The sequence below is a fragment of the Neoarius graeffei genome, chromosome 23 (genome assembly GCF_027579695.1).
Source record: "Neoarius graeffei isolate fNeoGra1 chromosome 23, fNeoGra1.pri, whole genome shotgun sequence".
Lineage (NCBI taxonomy): Eukaryota > Metazoa > Chordata > Actinopteri > Siluriformes > Ariidae > Neoarius > Neoarius graeffei.
Genome location: NC_083591.1, coordinates 31,956,775 through 31,975,174, shown reverse-complemented (window position 1 = coordinate 31,975,174; position 18,400 = coordinate 31,956,775). Strand labels below are relative to the sequence as shown.

Genomic DNA, 18,400 nt, shown 5'->3' with positions numbered 1-18,400 from the left:
GGTCTATGGTAGCACACTGCCATACATCCATCTCGTCCATAGCAAGGACACCTCGTCTCGCGTCAAACAGCTGTAAAAACGATCGATAAAGAGAATAAGTACTGAGCAATGCACTGCGTATGGACACAACACATGAAAAACACTGAAAAAAAAAGTCACATTGACCAAAACTGAAAAATCTTACCCTCTTTCTTCTGGAGCGACTACGAGCCGGCTACTTCATTGTTTCCGCCTGCAACGAAAGATCAGGCTGCTGGTACCTTTAGCTCCTGCGTAAGGTTTCGTAATACGTCTTGCAGGCAGCTAGAAAAACAAATGAGAGTACGATTAACAACGTAGCAGTAGGCTAAGCTTAATAAGGGAAAGGAAGAAGGGAAGTGTAGACAGCAGAGAAAGGACAGTATAGGCTACCATAATATTTAGTGAAATAGTTGTTACTTACACACAATGTTGTCTTTGTCAGCATCATGAAGATTTGGATTTGTCGACAAAGCCCGCACTAAATAGCTTGTCACGGCTTCGTTATGAGGCAAAGTTAGTCTGTGAAAACAAGATGGCTACAGTTAGGATCAGGCTAGGATCTGCATCTATTAACGTATCTCATATAGAATGAAAGCATATTCTTTAAATCTTACCCTTGCGCCGGCTCGTATCGCCTAGTGTTTGTCTCCGAGTTGTGAAGACGGCGTACTGTTTCCTGCGAAAAGAACAAAACAACATTTTTAAGTCACTTGTCCCTCATAGCTAGCTACTGGCTACTTTTAGCTTGGGCTAGCTGCTATGCTTACTTTTACCGGTAGGCTATTTAGCTTAGCTAGCAGACACCGGACAAATTCTTACCGCAATCATGGGACTCTGCACCCGTCTTTTCTTCCTGGAGTTTGCATTTTCCCCAAAGTTACGTCCCTCCAAAGCAGTCAATCTGTCTTCCACGGTGTTGAATCTGTCATCCATAGAGTTGAATCTGTCGGTTACGAACGTAGTCAGCTCTGCAATCTGACGAGACAACCCACTGAGAGCAGACAGCAGTTTTCTCTCATCGGTCTGCGGACTTCCCAACACAGGTCCATCGCGTCCAGACACAGGAGTCGACGGAGAGTAGAACGCGAGGCGCCGTCCAGCCATTGAAGATCACCAAGCAGCAAAAATCCCAGAAACCAAGAGAAAGTTCCGGAGCACATGAAAACTACGGTACCTGGTAAGCTACGGTACACCTGTTTATACTGTATGAGCCACGCCCATGACCGCCTGGTCCTGGTCCAATCACATGCGAGGTTATTGTTATACGGTACATGCTCGCATGTTTGTGATATAAACCATTTTGGATATTTTTGAATATAGAAGTATGAAGTTCCTGCTTACTGACTGAATTAAACAATTCAATTATAAGTAATTTCAAGATTCCCCTGAAATAAACACAGAGGCCACAGATTAGGCTTCTTTTAACAGCAGTTTGAGATGCATATGATTTTTTTAAACTATAGTTTCACAATCTTTTCATACTCAAATGGTCATGTTAACGATGGCCTATTCACAGTGTTCAAACTATGCTGATATTTTCGGGGGGTCCCTTTTTTTCCCTGGGGGGGGGGGGGGGGGGGGTGCTTGTGCTTGCGCTTGTCTCAGAGTGCGGATCTCCAAACACATGAGAAGCCTATCTTACGCACATATCACGCGGACTCCACACCTCCACACACGCATCACGTCTGAAGTCATAACTCATCAGGGGAAATCATGTCCGCATTGGCATGTTCAAAAAACAACCTCACATCAACAATGATAACAATGGGAACATTACCAATGGTAACAATGGGAAAATTCTGGGGACACAAACTAGTAGAAAGGAAGTGTGTTGGCACTGTTGGCACACTTCCTTTCTACTAGTTTGTGTCCCCAACCTGGCAGCAGCAGTCGTTGTCATATCGGTTTATTTTATCTTTGATGTGAACACAACACTTCGGATATGCAAATGCTTCCCGTTACACACGATTGCTATGTCAATAAACATCATTTTGCCAATATTTTAGAGACCCCTCCCAACATTTCCCAAATCATGTTTTCAAGGGATCTCATGTCTGTTTCAGGGGATCTCGGCTCCCCCGAGTACCCCCGTAGTTCGAACGGTGCCTATTCACTCTGCCATGGACATATTCATGCACTGACTGTGGTCATTTGACTGGTCTCATACTAAAATGGCCATGCTAATGATGGCCTATTCACTCTGACATGGACATAGTCATGCACTGAGTATGGTCGTTTGAGGTGTCGAATGTGGGCATTTGCATGCATTGTAATTTATTGCATGGATATGAATTTAAATGTGTGTTTTACATTTGCATAGGATGAGTATGTGACTGAAGAGGGGGAAAGCCTTGCTGAGGAGCAGAGTGAAGCCTGTCCAGACATACAAGATGGAGAGGGGCATGGAAGTGATCAGTCCAGAAGTGAAAAACCAGAAGACTTGATGAAATTTCTGGCCATGATGCTTTTGTCATGGCAATCAGCCTTCAAGATTTCTGATAACGCCATCACATTGCTTCTTCTGTGCATCAAACAGTTTGTGTGGATACTTGGAAATGTTCTCTGTGTTAATTCCCTCACTGCCTTTTCCAGCAATATTCCAGCAATATACAGGTTTTGTACTGTTGCTATTATTGATAGACATATACCCTTGGCTGCTACTTTCACAGTACACTGTTGAAACACATTATTGTTGCATTCATGTCTTTGTTATTTTTAGTACTAGTAAAAGTTTTCATCTCACTCTGTACTATGTATGGCTTAAATGACAATAAACCTTCTTGACTTGACTTGTGTGCAGCAACTCAGTTTTAAAAAGCTTACAATTCTACAATTCTTACAATTAAGTTAATACCTTTTAGTAAAATGTTACCTGGGAACTCCCCCTGCTATCCTGATTTGCATTTGTATAGCCTTTCCTAGGCTTAGGGGAAGGGGGGTCATGGGGGACAACTGCCAAAGCAAGTTACACGTCCATTTCCGACAATTCACGGCAGTTTTCAGTGTTGCCTGCAAATTGCTGTAAATTGTCATAAACCTGAAATTCCACAGAAATCTACAGTCCCGTTTGCTCCCGTAAATCCCACTTTTCATGCAGTGTCATTTCTGCCGCGCATTAAGCTGGAATGCTGAGAAATTAAATGAAACATCACTGCATGATAACTAGGCTATGTGTTTAAATTCCACTTGTGCAAAAATGCTCAGCCTTCGTCCCAACAGTTTAGTAGCCTATCTTAACTTTTGTCATTAGATGCGTAAAATAGCGTAAATTATAAACCAAGTTTCACTAGTTCGCCCTTGAGTGCTTGGTGTACAGTAAGCATGTTTGGCATGTCAGCTGGCCTCGGTACCTGGATGCTTTCAGCGGAGATCATACAGGATGAGATCCGCTTCACACACCCTCTGCTCGCCCTGTAAATGCCCTATGTCGCTGGATAGTGAAGGTGTTTTCTGCATCTCGCTCCTTTTTCTTTTATGTTTTTCGTTTGTCGCCTTCCTCGCATTCAAACTGATTCGAGCCGAAGTCCACTACATGTCCAAAATGGCGGTCGCGTTTACGAAGGTCACGTGACTGAAAAGGGTCTATAGAGGAATTGCAGCTGGGTGCTCTAGTGAAATAGAGGAGAAGGGGGAGGTGGTGGGACAATTCGAGAAGCCTTCGCGCATGACAGGTGAAAGGAGCAGGAGGGATTAAATCTCCGGGAAGGCGGGAGCAGGTAATGGCAGCTGTCAATCACTCCGCAGGCTTCCTCCCGAACTACGTTTATACAAACAACATTTATTTTAAATACCGAAATCACGCACAGCCACTTCACCTCTCTAACTTAAATCCTGGAAGTGTGCTAGAGAATACTGTGCAGTTTAATGATCTCGTTATCAGCTGAATCGGCGTGCGCTAGAATATTAATGTTATAAATTAAGTTGGGATATTTATTAATAACTAACATAACCAGACTAACTGTCTTCACCTACAAAACAACAGCAGTGTCTGTACAAAAAATTAAGTGACGGGGCATGCCAAACAAACTGTGCAATTGCAATTTTTTTTTAACAGCTGCATGGAGGAAAGGAGGTGAGAGGAGAAATTGGCGCATCTGCTCAAGTTTGTGGCGTGCAATTATCAACTTGTATGCGTTCAATTGTCTCTGTTATTAGTTAGCAATAGAGGTAATTTGCTATCACCAAATCGCCGATTATCAACGAAAGGAGAGGGAAAGATGGCGGGCGCACATGTTTTGGCGGCCACTGACAAAGCCTACTTCAGTGTTATGCTGCCCCCATGGCTGCAAGTTGTAACTGCACCCTTACCGCAGCTTACCGCGAGGGCCCCTACCGTTCTGCGGCAGACAGGCGAGCATTCTGAGTATGTCACTAGCGGTAAACGCACTGAGTGTGATTTTGCCCAGTATCCTAGCTGAGCTTGTGTGTGTGTGAGAGAGAATTTTGGACTTTATGTGGAGGTATTTGTAATAAGAGAGTTACGGGGCTAAAAACCCTAAAAAATAATAATAAAAGACAGAAATAAACATAATGCCACTCTCTCTCACCCCTGCCTCCTGAGTGCTCATTCTTCTCACACCAACCAGGTGTTGCACAGAGGTTGAGTACCTTCAACTACACAAAGGGAATGTGCTTCTTTACTAAATGATTGGCCTAAGCTAAATGTTTCTTCAGTAGTCTCCAATAGGCACATGTCCTCCACAAAAGAGAAAAAGAAATCAGCCGTATTTCATTGGATTGCAGAGGCTGTACAATGCCAAAAGATTTCCCAAAATATTTGAAGACAACCAAACATTGTTTGATTCTTGTTCCCATTGAGTTGCAGCTCTCCTTTTTTGCCTCTTCGAGAATGTCTTTTAGACATGAGAAATAGCTCCTAATAAATACTTTCATTTAGTGCAACATTAGGATACTTGCACAACCACTGCTGTCTGCTCCAGCCAGCACCACCATATTCTGTGACACAGAATGAGCTTCTTACATAGAATAATATGTGTTATGATACATATACATCTATTTATGGGTAGCACGGTGGTGTAGTGGTTAGCACTGTTGCCTCACAGCAAGAAGGTTCTGGGTTCGAGCCCAGTGGCTGACGGGGGCCTTTCTGTGTGGAGTCTGTGTGTTCTCCCTGTGTCTGCGTGGGTTTCCTCCGGTGTTCCGTTTTCCCCGACAGTCCAAAGACATGCAGGTTCGGCTAATTGGTGGCTCTAAATTGACCACTGGTGTGAATGTGAGTGTGAATTGGTGTTTGTCTCTATGTGTCAGCCCTGCGTTATTTGGTGACTTGTCCAGCGTGTACCCTGCCTCTCGCACATAGTCATCTGGAATAGGCTCCAGCTTGCCCGCGACCCTGCACAAGATAAGCAGTTATGGATAATGGAGAGATACATCTATTGATGTGTTATTTCCCTAGGCTCACAAAAATTTTGTACCAGCACCAATTTCAATAGCAACAGAGGCACAAAATAAGATTCGTAATCCTGGCTCTTTGATCAGGTACCTTTAGCAACAGCTGTGCAGGTTGATTGCAACGAGGTGAATCTACACGTAGTTCCCACTTAGGATAAAATAGTCAAATAGCTAACATACAGTAAGTTTATATAGGCCATCTCCTTTTCTTTGATTCACATAAACCTAAAAATATTCAGGTGAGAATCACCTGAATAACTTGTGTGTGTGTGTGTGTGTGTGTGTGTGTGTGTGTGTGTGTGTGTGTGTGTGTGTGTTTGCGCGCACATGTGTGCATCTTCCAACAAATTTATGAAGTGAAGTATGATGTGTTATTTTTAATAAATATACGTATCATTCAGCCATTTTACAGTGGCCCTAAAGTGCACAACACAACAGCAAATCTGAAAGCACAACAGGAAAATTGAAAGTACAATTGCAAAACCAACAACTGCTCTTCTGTCCTTTGAGGCTAGGAGTCGATGTAGCAATGTACACTGCTCTGTGCAGCTGACAACAGAGCAGTTCCCGTGCTTCTCAAGCCGTGGGTATAGATAGTACTTAGATGGAGGACCGTATAATTCTAATGAGCTCTCCTCTGTATATAAGAAGCGAAGCCAAATTTGAACATTTTGTTGAATTACATGTTTTCTGATCTAGGTAGCTCAAAAGAAACTGACTGGGTTGCCTTATTTCAGAGTTTGTGGGCTGGCAGGCACTCCACATACCCAAATGTGTGTGCAAAAGTACTGAAAAAGACAGTGTTTCATAATGTTTGCTTTAAAGTATTTACAGTCGTGCTTGAAAGTTTGTGAACCCTTTAGAATTTTCTATATTTCTGCATAAATATGACCTAAAATATCATCAGATTTTCACACAAGTCCTAAAGGTAGATAAAGAGAAACCAGTTAAACAAATGAGACAAAAAATATTATTCTTGGTCATTTATTTATTGAGGAAAATAATCCAATATTACATATCTGTGAGTGGCAAAATTATGTGAACCTCTAGGATTAGCAGTTAATTTGAAGGTGAAATTAGAGTCAGGTGTTTTCAATCAATGGGATGATAATCAGGTGTGTGGGCATTCTGTTTTATTGAAAGAACAGGGATCTATCAAAGTCTGATCTTCACAACACATGTTTGTGGAAGTGTATCATGGCACGAACAAAGGAGATTTCTGAGGACCTCAGAGAAAGCGTTGTTGATGCTCATCAAGCTGGAAAAGGTTACAAAACCATCTCTAAAGAGTTTGGACTCCACCAATCCACAGTCAGACAGATTGTGTACAAATGGAGGAAATTCAAGACCATTGTTACCCTCCCCAGGAGTGGTTGACCAACAAAGATCACTCCAAGAGCAAGACGTATAATAGTCGGCAAGATCACAAAGGACCCCAGGGTAACTTCTAAGCAACTGAAGGCCTCTCTCACTTTGGCTAATGTTAATGTTCATGAGTCCACCATCAGGAGAACACTGAACAACAATGGTGTGCATGGCAGGGTTGCACGGAGAAAGCCACTGATCTCCAAAAAGAACATCGCTGCTCGTCTGCAGTTTGCTAAAGGAAAACACTGCATTCCAGCGTAAGAACCTTATCCCATCTGTTAAACATGGTGGTGGTAATATCATGGTTTGGGCCTGTTTTGCTACATCTGGGCCAGGACGGCTTGCCATCATTGATGGAACAATGAATTCTGAATTATACCAGCAAATTCTAAAGGAAAATGTCAGGACATCTGTCCATGAATTGAATCTCAAGAGAAGGTGGGTCATGCAGCAAGACAACGACCCTGAGCACACAAGTCATTCTACCAAAGAATGGTTAAAGAAGAATAAAGTTAATGTTTTGGAATGGCCAAGTCAAAGTCCTGACCTTAATCCAATTGAAATGTTTTGGAAGGACCTGAAGCAAGCAGTTCATGTGAGGAAACCCACCAACATCCCAGAGTTGAAGCTGTTCTGTATGGAGGAATGGGCTAAAATTCCTCCATCCCTTACGAAAATCTACCATGGTTTACTATGGTTTTACCATGTTTTTTATGTAGTAACCATGATTCTACCATGGTATCTCATGGTTATTCTAAGTACTATGAACCAACCATAGTATTACTATGGTTCATCCATGGTAGTAACCATGGTTCTACTATGGTATTTCATGGTGATTCTAAGTACTATGAACCAACCATAGCATTACTGTGGTTTATCCATAGTACTGCAGTAGCTGTGGTAGCATCATAGTTGTATGTGTAATAGGTCATAGTAACTATGAAATTAGTTTAAAAAGGGATAGTATGGTTTTTAAAAGGATGCACTAACTGTAGTATTACCATGCTTTCGTCCAACAGTCAATGCTGTAGAGAAGGATCTCGATTAACAGCCCAGATACATTAACATTTACTTAGAACCTAAAAATTTAAGTGAACATTGAGGTAAAATGCGTGTAGTACATCCTAAACAACAACAATAATAATACACTCTAAAAATACTGAGTCAAGAATAACTCAACTTTAACTCAACCACTGGGCTAATATTGCACGAACTCAACACTAGGTTATCTTAGCCCAAACAATTGGGTTGAAATGATTGGGTGCAAAGATTATACCATAGTGAAACCATTGTTAAATCATGGTTAAACCATAGTCATGAACCATGGTTTTCATGGTTACCCAAAAAACCATGAAAACCATGAATAACTATAAACCATGGTAAAACCATGGTTAGTTTTCATCGTAAAACCATGGTTAATTTTTGTAAGGGATGCAGCACTGATCAACAGTTACCAGAAACATTTAGTTGCAGTTATTGCTGCACAAGGGGGTCACACCAGATACTGAAAGCAAAGGTTCACATACTTTTGCCATTCACAGATATGTAATATTGGGTCATTTTCCTCAATAAATAAATGACCAAGTATAATATTTTTGTTTCATTTGTTTAACTGGGTTCTCTTTATCTACTTTTAGGACTTGTGTGAAAATCTGATTATGTTTTAGGTCATATATTCAGAAATATAAAAAATTCTAAACAGTCCACAAACTTTCAAGCACCACTGTAGCTGATATGTTCAGAGTTGTTTATTGCAGCCAAAATCTTGAACATTATTCTTACACAATTTTATGAATTTAAAACATTAATCATTGAACAATTTAAAATATTCAGCTTCCAGGATACAGTCTATCAGCTCTATTTGAGTGATTTAAATCTATCGTTGTTCAACTGTGTTTAATACAGTAGGTGTGTTTCCCTGTGAGCTGATATTAACCTAACCAGGGTTGCCACATTTCAATAAAATTTCCAGCCCATCTCCAACACCATGAGAAACACTTGCCAAAAATTTCAGTACTGTAAAAGGGAGACACATTTTCACCTTTTTTCTCAGCCTTTTCTCAGCCAAACATGGTTACAATGTTGCGTACATCCCTGCACGCAACATCAGCTGATAAGGCACGTCACCACTCGACATCTGGTGACTGTTTCTGAAGAAGGCGGGAGATTCTCGCCGAAACTGTTAACAAGGTAACAAACTTAAAAAATATACTTGTCTAAGAAACGAACTTAAAATATTTGCACACACATTTCTGATGTATGGATATTATCCATTCCATAATCTCCCTTTCTCTTTCCAAGTCATTGCAATATGTCTTACAAAAGAAATGGTTCTGTACATCATTGCACTGTCTGAACTTATGCTTTGCTTTTGTTGATGGAAATTTATTAGATTTTATTCTGATTATTTGCTATAGAACAGGAACTTGAAACAGTGAATATTGTTAAAATATCACAATATGACATTAAAAAAGATGACCCTGGCAACCCTATCTGACCTAAGGGGCAGGGTAAATCCTGTTTCAATTGACCTTTACAGTATTTGTGTTTGTTGGAGGTCCCATTTTTAATCACTATACATTCACTACAATAATAATCCTATGAAAACGAAATGGTGTAGTGATCAGGAACAACTTCTGGCTGTCAAGCAGAGGAAAATAAATACTGTGGAGTATGCGCTGGAATTCTGCACGTTTGTTGCTGGAAGTGGGTGGAGTGAACCAGCACTAAGAGCAGCTTTTAATAGCCCATTGTCCAGTTCACTCCAGCCCCACCCATCCACCTCTTCTGCCTCAGTCAGTTTTCTTCTGTTTGGAGAAGAAGGTGGGAGGTATGACGTGCAGAGGGAAATGATCAGCAAATTTGTCACTGTGTACATGAACAACATAATAATTTACTCCCCTTCCCTTGAAAGGCATGTCATTCATATGTCTCGTCTCCTGAAACACAAGCTCTACGTAAAAGGGGAGAAATGTGAGTTTCATGTCTCCACAATATCATCGCATCTCGTCTCATTATCTCTAGCCGCTTTATCCTGTTCTACAGGGTCGCAGGCAAGCTGGAGCCTATCCTAGCTGACTACGGGCGAAAGGCGGGGTACACCCTGGACAAGTCACCAGGTCATCACAGGGCTGACACAGACACAGACAGCCATTCACACTCACACCTACGGTCAATTTAGAGTCACCAGTTAACCTAACCTGCATGTCTTTGGACTGTGGGGGAAACCGGAGCACCCGGAGGAAACCCACTCGGACACGGGGAGAACATGCAAACTCCACACAGAAAGGCCCTCGCCGGCCACGGAGCTCAAACCCGGACCTTCTTGCTGTGAGGCGACAGCGCTAACCACTACACCACCGTGCCGCCTCCACAATATCAGTCCTGGGTTATATCATCAGCCCTGAGAGTATAGCTATATTTACCAAGCCAAAGTAACAGCTGTAACTGAGTGGCCCACTCCCAAGACAAAGAGCTCCAGCATTTCCTCAGCTTTGCTAATTTTTATTGAACATTCATCAGGAGATTCAATTCCATTGCCAATCCTCTCACATTACTTCCCAAGTGAATGGCATGGAATAAAGCAGCCAATGAAGCCTTCCACAAGCTCAAGACAGCATTTACCACAGCTCCCATCCCTATACACCCAAACCAATGCCACTTGCAGGGAGCACCCTGTCCCTTCCCAATTTTCACTGATCACAAAACTCTTGAATATCTCAAGATACTTAAGTTAATATGTTAATAATACAACTTTTCATGTTACAGAGTAACCACAAAGCCCTTTGTTACAAAGACTCCGACTTACCTCTGATTGTTACAAAGTGCAGACACTAGAGCAGTGTTTCCCAACTACTGGGCTGCAGTCCATTAGTAGGCCGTGAAATTTTTTCAAGTTTGAAGCCAAATACTAAATATTTCAGGAGTAGTGTTGTGATGTCCCAAATCTGGTAGCTGGTTTGCTGTATACTTTTCAAGGGGAATAAATATATTTATGGGTAAATTAAGAAGAACAAGCCTTTATTTTGTCACATTTAACCCACACGTGCGTGCGCACACACACACACACACAGAGCACAGTGTGAGAGTGCAGGCATTTACTGATGTATGCGTGGAGGAAGCAGATCAGCAGACTGTCAACAAAGCCAAAACATGGGACTGAAATTGCTGTTGGTAAATTAGTGAGGGTCAGGCAATCAGCGAACAATGTGACATGGAAAAGACAAAGTGTGAAAAAGGAGAGGAAATAGCAAAAGGTCAGGAAACACTAGAGACAGTCAGAAAAGATACAAGGCTCAGTATGTACTGAAATGGCAGGATGATACTTTGCACTGGAGTGGTGTGAATGAGTGGCTTAAATAGCGGAAGCGGTGATTAAGGAAATGCGTGACAGCTGTAGTTCAGTAGGCTGGGGACAGAGGGCACTGTGTGTCATGGGAGTTGTAGTCCTGAGTGTTTGTGGTCTGCTCCTTCACACTGGGATTACTGACAGAAGCCCCCCCCAAGGAGCTACCTCCGGGAGCTACACTCTTTCTAGGACGACATCTACCTCTGGGTGCTGGCTTGTTAGGATACTGGGCATGAAGCTCTTGCTTCAAGAGTGGGTCGAGAATGTCCTTGGACTTAACCTAACTTTGTTCCTCAGGTCCATATCCTTCCCAATCTACCAAGTACTCGATTTGGCCTCCTCATCGTCTGGAGTTGAGGATCTTGTTTACCTGGTAGATTGGGTCTCCCTTAAGGTTGAGTGCAGAGTGTTCCTGGTCTGGTGAGTTGTGGGCAAGGGGCCCTGGGATAGCAGGTTTGAGGCGTGGAACGTGGAACATAGGGGATATTCGACAGTGAGGTGGGAGTTCAAGACGATATGACTTGTCGTTGATTCGGCGCAAGACCTTGAAGGGCCCGATGTAGCGTAGCTGGAGCTTCTTGCAGGTATTCACTTCTCTCAAGTTCTTTGTGGTTACCCATACCCTGTCGCTGGGGAGGAAGTCGGGAGTCTCACTCTATGTTTATCTGCATACTCCTTGTTCTTGGCGCTGACTGCTTCCAGACGCTAGTGGTCCTCCTCCCAGATGGTTTGACTTCGTCAAAACCAGTTGTTGACGGCCTGTACTTGGCTGGGTGCAACATCCCAGGGAAACAAGGGCGGCTGGTAGCTGAGTATGCACTGAAACTGTGTTAGCTGGGTGGCTGAGTGTTTAAGCAAGTTTTGTGCATACTCAGCCCAAGGTAGGAAGCGCGCCCAGTCCCCCTGGTTGCGCATGCAATATATTCTCAGGAAGCAGCCAATCTCCTGGTTTGGTCTCTCCACTTGGCCGTTAATCTTATCTACTTTCCCAATCTTATCTACTTTCGGCTCCCTGAGACAGCACCGGCCTCGGCCAAGACCATTGCTGGGACAACATCTCCCCCTGAAGGTCACTGCTGTGAGACGCTCTCGCATTCCTCGCATTCCTTCCCCCACTTCCCGTGGTCACCGCTTTCACCCCCAGTGTGACAAGCGGGTGCGTGACCAGCGCCCTCATGGCTGCAGGAGCGGACGGCTGCTTGCTTGCGCTGGGTTACCTCTACCTCCTCCCCTCCCCCTTACCCCCACCCCTGATTGCCCCCCTCCTCCCTTACCCCCACCCTGATCGCCCCCCCCTTCCCCCCCTCAAGTCCCATGTTTTCATGTTGTAAAGTGTACTTGTGTTTTTTGTGCTTATGTGCTGTTTTTTTTTTAATGTTCCCACACTGTACTCCTCGCAGGAGCATGTTCTCTGTAATTTCTTTTTTCCCTGTCTTCCTGTCCTGTCTACTCCCCCTCTGTTAATTATGTGCATGTATGTATGTAAGGACAGGTTGATGGTCAATTTCACTGGTACAGTGATAATAAAGGGTTCATTCATTCATTCATTAAACTGGGGGTGGTTGCTGGACGTGAGACTTACTGATACTCCCAACATTTCCATGAAACTTGCCCAGAATTGTGAGATGAATTGGGGACCTCGGTCACCGACTATACAGTATCTACGGGGATGCTGTAGTATTGGAAGACCTGTTGAAATAACAGCTCAGTGGTCTGAGAAGCTGTGGGGATGCTGGGTAAAGGGATGAGTTTCAGAGCTTTTGAGAATCAATCAATAGTTACTATTATGGTGGTATTCCTCTGAGAGGGTGGGAGGTCTGTGATAAAGTCAATCACCAGATGTGACCAGGGTCTTTGCAGAATTGGTAGAGGGCATAACTTGCCAGTGGGGGGGGTGTCTCAGGACCTTTGCTTGGGCTCATTTGGAGCATGAGGCGATGAACTGATTGATTTCGGACAACATGTTCTCCCACTAGTGCCTGTTTCTTAACATTTGGTGAGTACATCAGCTGTTGAGATGTCCAGTGGCGGGAGATGAGTGAGCCCAGGTGATGAGTCAACTGCGTAGGTGCTTGGGCACATAGAGAAGACCAGGTGGGAGATGAATGGGGTGGGTTCGGGGCTGAGACTTGCTTATTTCTTTGTCCAGTTCCCAGGTGATGGACTGCATGAAACAGTGCAATGGGATAATGGGATGAGAGCTAGAGTCTTGTTGAGAAGGACTGAAAGTTCTGGATAATGCATCTGCCTTGGTGTTTTTGGAACCTGGATGGAAAGAAATTGAGAAATTGAACCGGGTGAAGAATAATGCCCACCTGACCTACCTGGGGTTTAGCCTCTTGGCCTTTCGGAGATACTCAAGGTTCTTGTGGTCCATGAGGATGATGAAGGGGTGCGTGGCTCCCGCTAACCAGTGCCGCCATTCTTCGAGGGTTAATTTAATAGCAAGGAGCTCTCTGTTCCCCACATCATAATTCCTTTCTGCTGAAGTTAATTTTTTAGAAAAAAAAAGGCTACGGGGTGTAGCTTCGGTTTCTCCCCAAAGCGTTGTGACAGGATGGCCCCTGTGTCAGATGTGTCTACTTCCATGATGAAAGGCTTAGTGAGGTCAGGGTGTTGGAGTCTGGGGGCCGAGGTGAATGCAAGCTTAAGTCGACCGAAGGCTTCCTCGGCCACAGAGTTCCACTGTAGGCGCTTGGGGCCCTTCTTCAACAGTGTGGTTAGGGGAGCTGCTAGAGAGCTGAAACCTCAAATGAACTGGTGATAAAAGTTTGCGAAGCCTAGGAATCGTTAGAGCTCCTTTACAGACTTGGGTGTAGGCCAGGATGTGACGGCTTCTACCTTGGAGGAGTCCATGCACACTCCTTCAGCACTAATGATATAGCCCAGGAAGGAAATCTTGTTTAGATGAAACTCACACTTCTTGGCCTTTACATAGAGGTTGTTCTCTAACAGTTGCTTGAGAACAGTTCTGACATGCTCCTGGTGACTCTGGACATCTGAAGAGTAAATCAGGATATTGTCGATATAGGTGATGACATATTTGCCCAGCATGTCCCATAGCATATTGTTGATGAAGCACTGGAACATGCTGGGTGCCGAAGAAAGGCCATACGGCATGACCCAGTACTCGAAGTGCCCTGCAGTTGTGCTGAAGGCCATCTTCCATTTGTCACCCCTCCTTATTCGGATCAGGTTGTATGCACTTTGTAGATCAAGCTTTGAAAATATCTTAGCAGCTCAAAGCTATTCAGGAGCTGCTGGAATCAGGGGAAGACGATAAGGATAGTTTACAGTGACCTGGTTTAAGCCTCTGTAGTTGATGCAAGGCCTCAGTCCACCTCCTTGTTTCTCTACAAAAGAAACCAGCCGATGCAGGTGACTTGGAAGGCCGGATGAATCCCTGTTTGAGAGCCTCCTGAATATATTCCTCCGTGGCCGCCTGTTCCTTTTGGGACAAGGGATAAATACGACCACATGGAGGAGACATACCTGGCAGTAAGTCGATCGAGCAATCGTACGGCCTGTGAGGAGGTAATCCACAGGCCTTCCCCTTACTGAAGACTTCTGCAAGGTCAAAGTAACAATCCGGAATATTGTCTTTGGAGTCGGATTGGGGGATCTCTACAGAGGTAGAAGCTACTCTGATCAGAGGGAGAGAGAGGCATTTCTGGAAGCATGTGGGTGACCATTGAAGAATTTCCTTGTTTTGCCATGAAATCAATGGATCATGTAGCTGCAGCCAGGGATAGCCAAGGATGATATCATGATCAATGGTGGTGGTTACAGAGAGTGATGTGAATTCTTTGTGTAAAGCCCCTATTTGAATCTGTACTGGTTGTGTGTGAGTGGTGACCAGTCCATCACCTATCCCAGATAGCAAAAGGGCGTTGATTCGACGGGGAATCATCGGCATGTTCTTCGACCATACGCCGTCGAATCATCGTGGATCACCAGCGTTGATTCAACACCGCTTTGCTCATACGAGTTTGCGTTGAAACGACATTGAAAAGTGGATGGTGCCCGACAGAGAATAGACCCCCTTTCACCCTTTATTCAACTACGGATTTCGGTCGATTTATAGTTTAATTTTCGGCGATGATTCATCCAACTTTACTTCCTGTTTTATGTACAACAGGAAGGCTACAAATTAAGCAAAACAGGCTAAATTAAACTAGCTAACAATAAAGCATCGGGGCTCTTGCCTAGGATGAACACACACATGCATACTTCAACCATGAAAGTGAAACTTAATTTATATCAATGTGCGTAGGCTACGTCCTGTTTAATGTACAACAGGATATAAAAATGCATGCAACAATGCACCTCTCCTAATGTTTGTCAAGCTATCTAATGAGGCATAACTTTTAACATTTATAAGGAACAGAACACACTTGAACAAGTTCTTAGAAACATTTTATGATTTATTTATAATTTATAATTGTGGCCTATTCCTCCTGCGGCACAGACACCTGGAAACAGAAAAACATAACCAAAATTAATTTGATGCAGCATTGATAAAGAAAGTCAGCAGTAGGCTATGGGTTTCTAAATGCCACCCTACCTCATTATTTGGACATGGGGAAAAACTATATTTAAAATCCAAAGAGGGATGGAGGGAGGAAAATTAAAACAAAAGAAAGAAATGAAATATAGAGTAGAGAATATTTGATAAAATTAAGGATGTTTTTATTCAGTAAACATTTAAAAAAACGTTCTACAACACTCTAGCCTAGTGACTTACCAGTAACAAAATAGACTTGAAGTATTCAGATCCGCTCTGCATAAAGCAGCTAAATCCTCTCTCTGTCTCCCGGCAGAAAGCTCCTTGGTTTGCTTGTGTCTCAATCACAGCTGGTATTCTGTAGAAAGACTTCTTTTCACCTTTCCCATCAGCTTTGTTAGAACCCTAACACAGCACAAAAGTTTACCATTGTAGGTTTTTGATGAACCAAGTGCCTCGTGGGTTCACATACCGCACGCTGCCGTTATTTCCCCCAATCACGAGTTTGTTGGTCTTCCAATATGGCGCAGGGTTTGTTTACTTCCAGTTTCGGGTGACGTCAGTGAAAGGGGTCTAATGGGGGCATTACCGCCACCCACTGGATTGGGGTGTAAAGCAGTCTGAACAAAACGTGTAAACATAAACATAGGAGAAATGAACCCGTTTTTCTAACTCATCCTCACTTAGTCTACTTTTCTTTTTTGATTAGTCTGGATTTGATATTGTAAATTTAAATGTGAATCAATGTATATTCATCGGACATGAACAAATGAATAAATCTTGAGTAATCTTGAGGGGCGTGTGTGTCCGGGGCGCGGTGTCGCGGGGGGGATCGAACGAACCCTCCGATCCCCCCTGGCTACGGGCCAGAATTAGTTGCTCATCCTACCAATGTTGAAAACTGGCCGGCAAAAGTGACGATGGTTCAACATTGTATATTCGACCTTCTCTGACAGTCGACAGATCAACCTTTACCCACGGTGATTCAACAGTGATAAATCGACCTTCTCCGACGGCGGAGAAATCGACGTTTCACGGCGCCGTTTCAGCGTTGATTTTCTGACTTACGACGGAAACCGACCATTCTGACCAAGAATCGGCGCTGTTTCAACGTCCCTCTGCTATCTGGGATGGGTCCTCCATCAAGGCAAGGCAAGGCAAGTTTATTTATATAGCACATTTCATACACAATGGCAGTTCAATGTGCTTTACAGAAGTAAAAACAAAAACAGTAAACAATAGAGAAATAAAATTACATAAAATAATTTTATTTTTATTCTAAAACAATTAATTAAAAGAATTAAAAGAATTAAAAGAAAATAATAAGAATTAAACAATAGTAGAAATAAAATAATAAAATGAAGTAGTAGTTCAAATAGGAGGAGAAAAAAAAGAAACCAGCAGAATAAAATAGAATAAAGTTAAAGTTAAAGTAAATTTAAAACATGCAGAGAAAGTAAAGATTATAAAAAATGTAAAGAAGACAATATTAATTATTTAACAGAAAGCATCTGAAAACAGCTTGGTCTTTAACCTAGATTTGAAGCTGCCAACAGCAGGAGCATTTTTAATGTCCTCTGGCAGTTGGTTCCATACCTGTACTGCATAGTAGCTAAAAGCTGCTTCACCATACTTTGTTTTAACAACTGGTTTTAATAGTAAATTTTTCTGTTTCAATCTGGTAGATCTGATTGGGTTAGGCCACTGCAACATATCAGAGAGGTAACTGGGCCCTGTACCATTTAGAGATTTGTACACCAGCAGCAATGCTTTAAAGTCAATTCTGTAGCTTACTGGAAGCCAGTGAAGGGACCTTAGAATTGGAGTAATGTGCTCTGTTCTTTTTGTTCGTGTGAGAACCCTAGCCGCTGCATTTTGAACCAGCTGAAGTCGTTTGATGTTCTTTTTTGGCAGGCCTGTGAAAAGGCCATTGCAGTAATCAACCCTACTAGAGATGAAGGCATGTATTAGTTTTTCCAGATCATTTTTTGACATAAGTCCTCTTAGTTTGAAAATGTTTTTTAGGTGATAAAATGCCATTTTAGTGATTGCTTTCATGTGACTGTCAAAGTTTAGCTCGCTGTCAATGAAAACACCAAGATTTTTAACCATTTCTTTAGTTTTAATCCCTTTTGTGTCAAGAATAGTGGTAATCCTGAGTCTTTCATCTTTTTTTCCAAATAGAATTACTTCTGTTTTATCTGTGTTCAGCTGAAGAAAATTTTGTGACATCCAGCTGTTGATTTGATCGATACACTGGTAGAGACATTCAAGGGGGGCATAATCATTAGGTGATAGAGCAAAATAAATTTGGGTGTCATCTGCATAGCAGTGATACAAAATTGAATTTTTATTGATAATTTGCCCAAGTGGGAGCATATAAAGGTTGAAAAGTAATGGTCCAAGAATTGACCCCTGGGGGACACCACAGGTCAAGGACATTGACCTTGAGGAACAATTTCCCAGGGTAACAAAGAAGCTTCTATCTTTTAAGTATGAATTTAACCAATTGATAACTTTACCAGTCAATCCAACCCAGTGTTCAAGTCGATATAGCAGTATGTTGTGATCAACAGTATCAAAAGCTGCACTGAGGTCCAGTAATACCAGGACCGATGTTTTGCCTGCATCAGTATTAAGACGTATGTCATTTATAACTTTAATCAGCGCTGTTTCAGTGCTATGATTGGCACAAAATCCTGACTGAAAATTATCAAAACGGCTGTTTGATATCAAGAAGGCAGTTA

The 18,400-nt window shown here is 42.7% G+C and overlaps 1 long non-coding RNA gene across 1 annotated transcript; it reads right to left on the bottom strand.

Annotated features, from left to right (window-relative positions):
• Window positions 1-201: 201 nt before the first annotated feature.
• LOC132871201 (uncharacterized) lies at window positions 202-698 on the bottom strand. Its single transcript, XR_009651275.1, has 3 exons — window positions 636-698; window positions 443-540; window positions 202-303 (listed from the first exon to the last, which is right to left on the bottom strand). It is a non-coding gene; the product is annotated as an uncharacterized LOC132871201 (long non-coding RNA).
• Window positions 699-18,400: the final 17,702 nt, after the last annotated feature.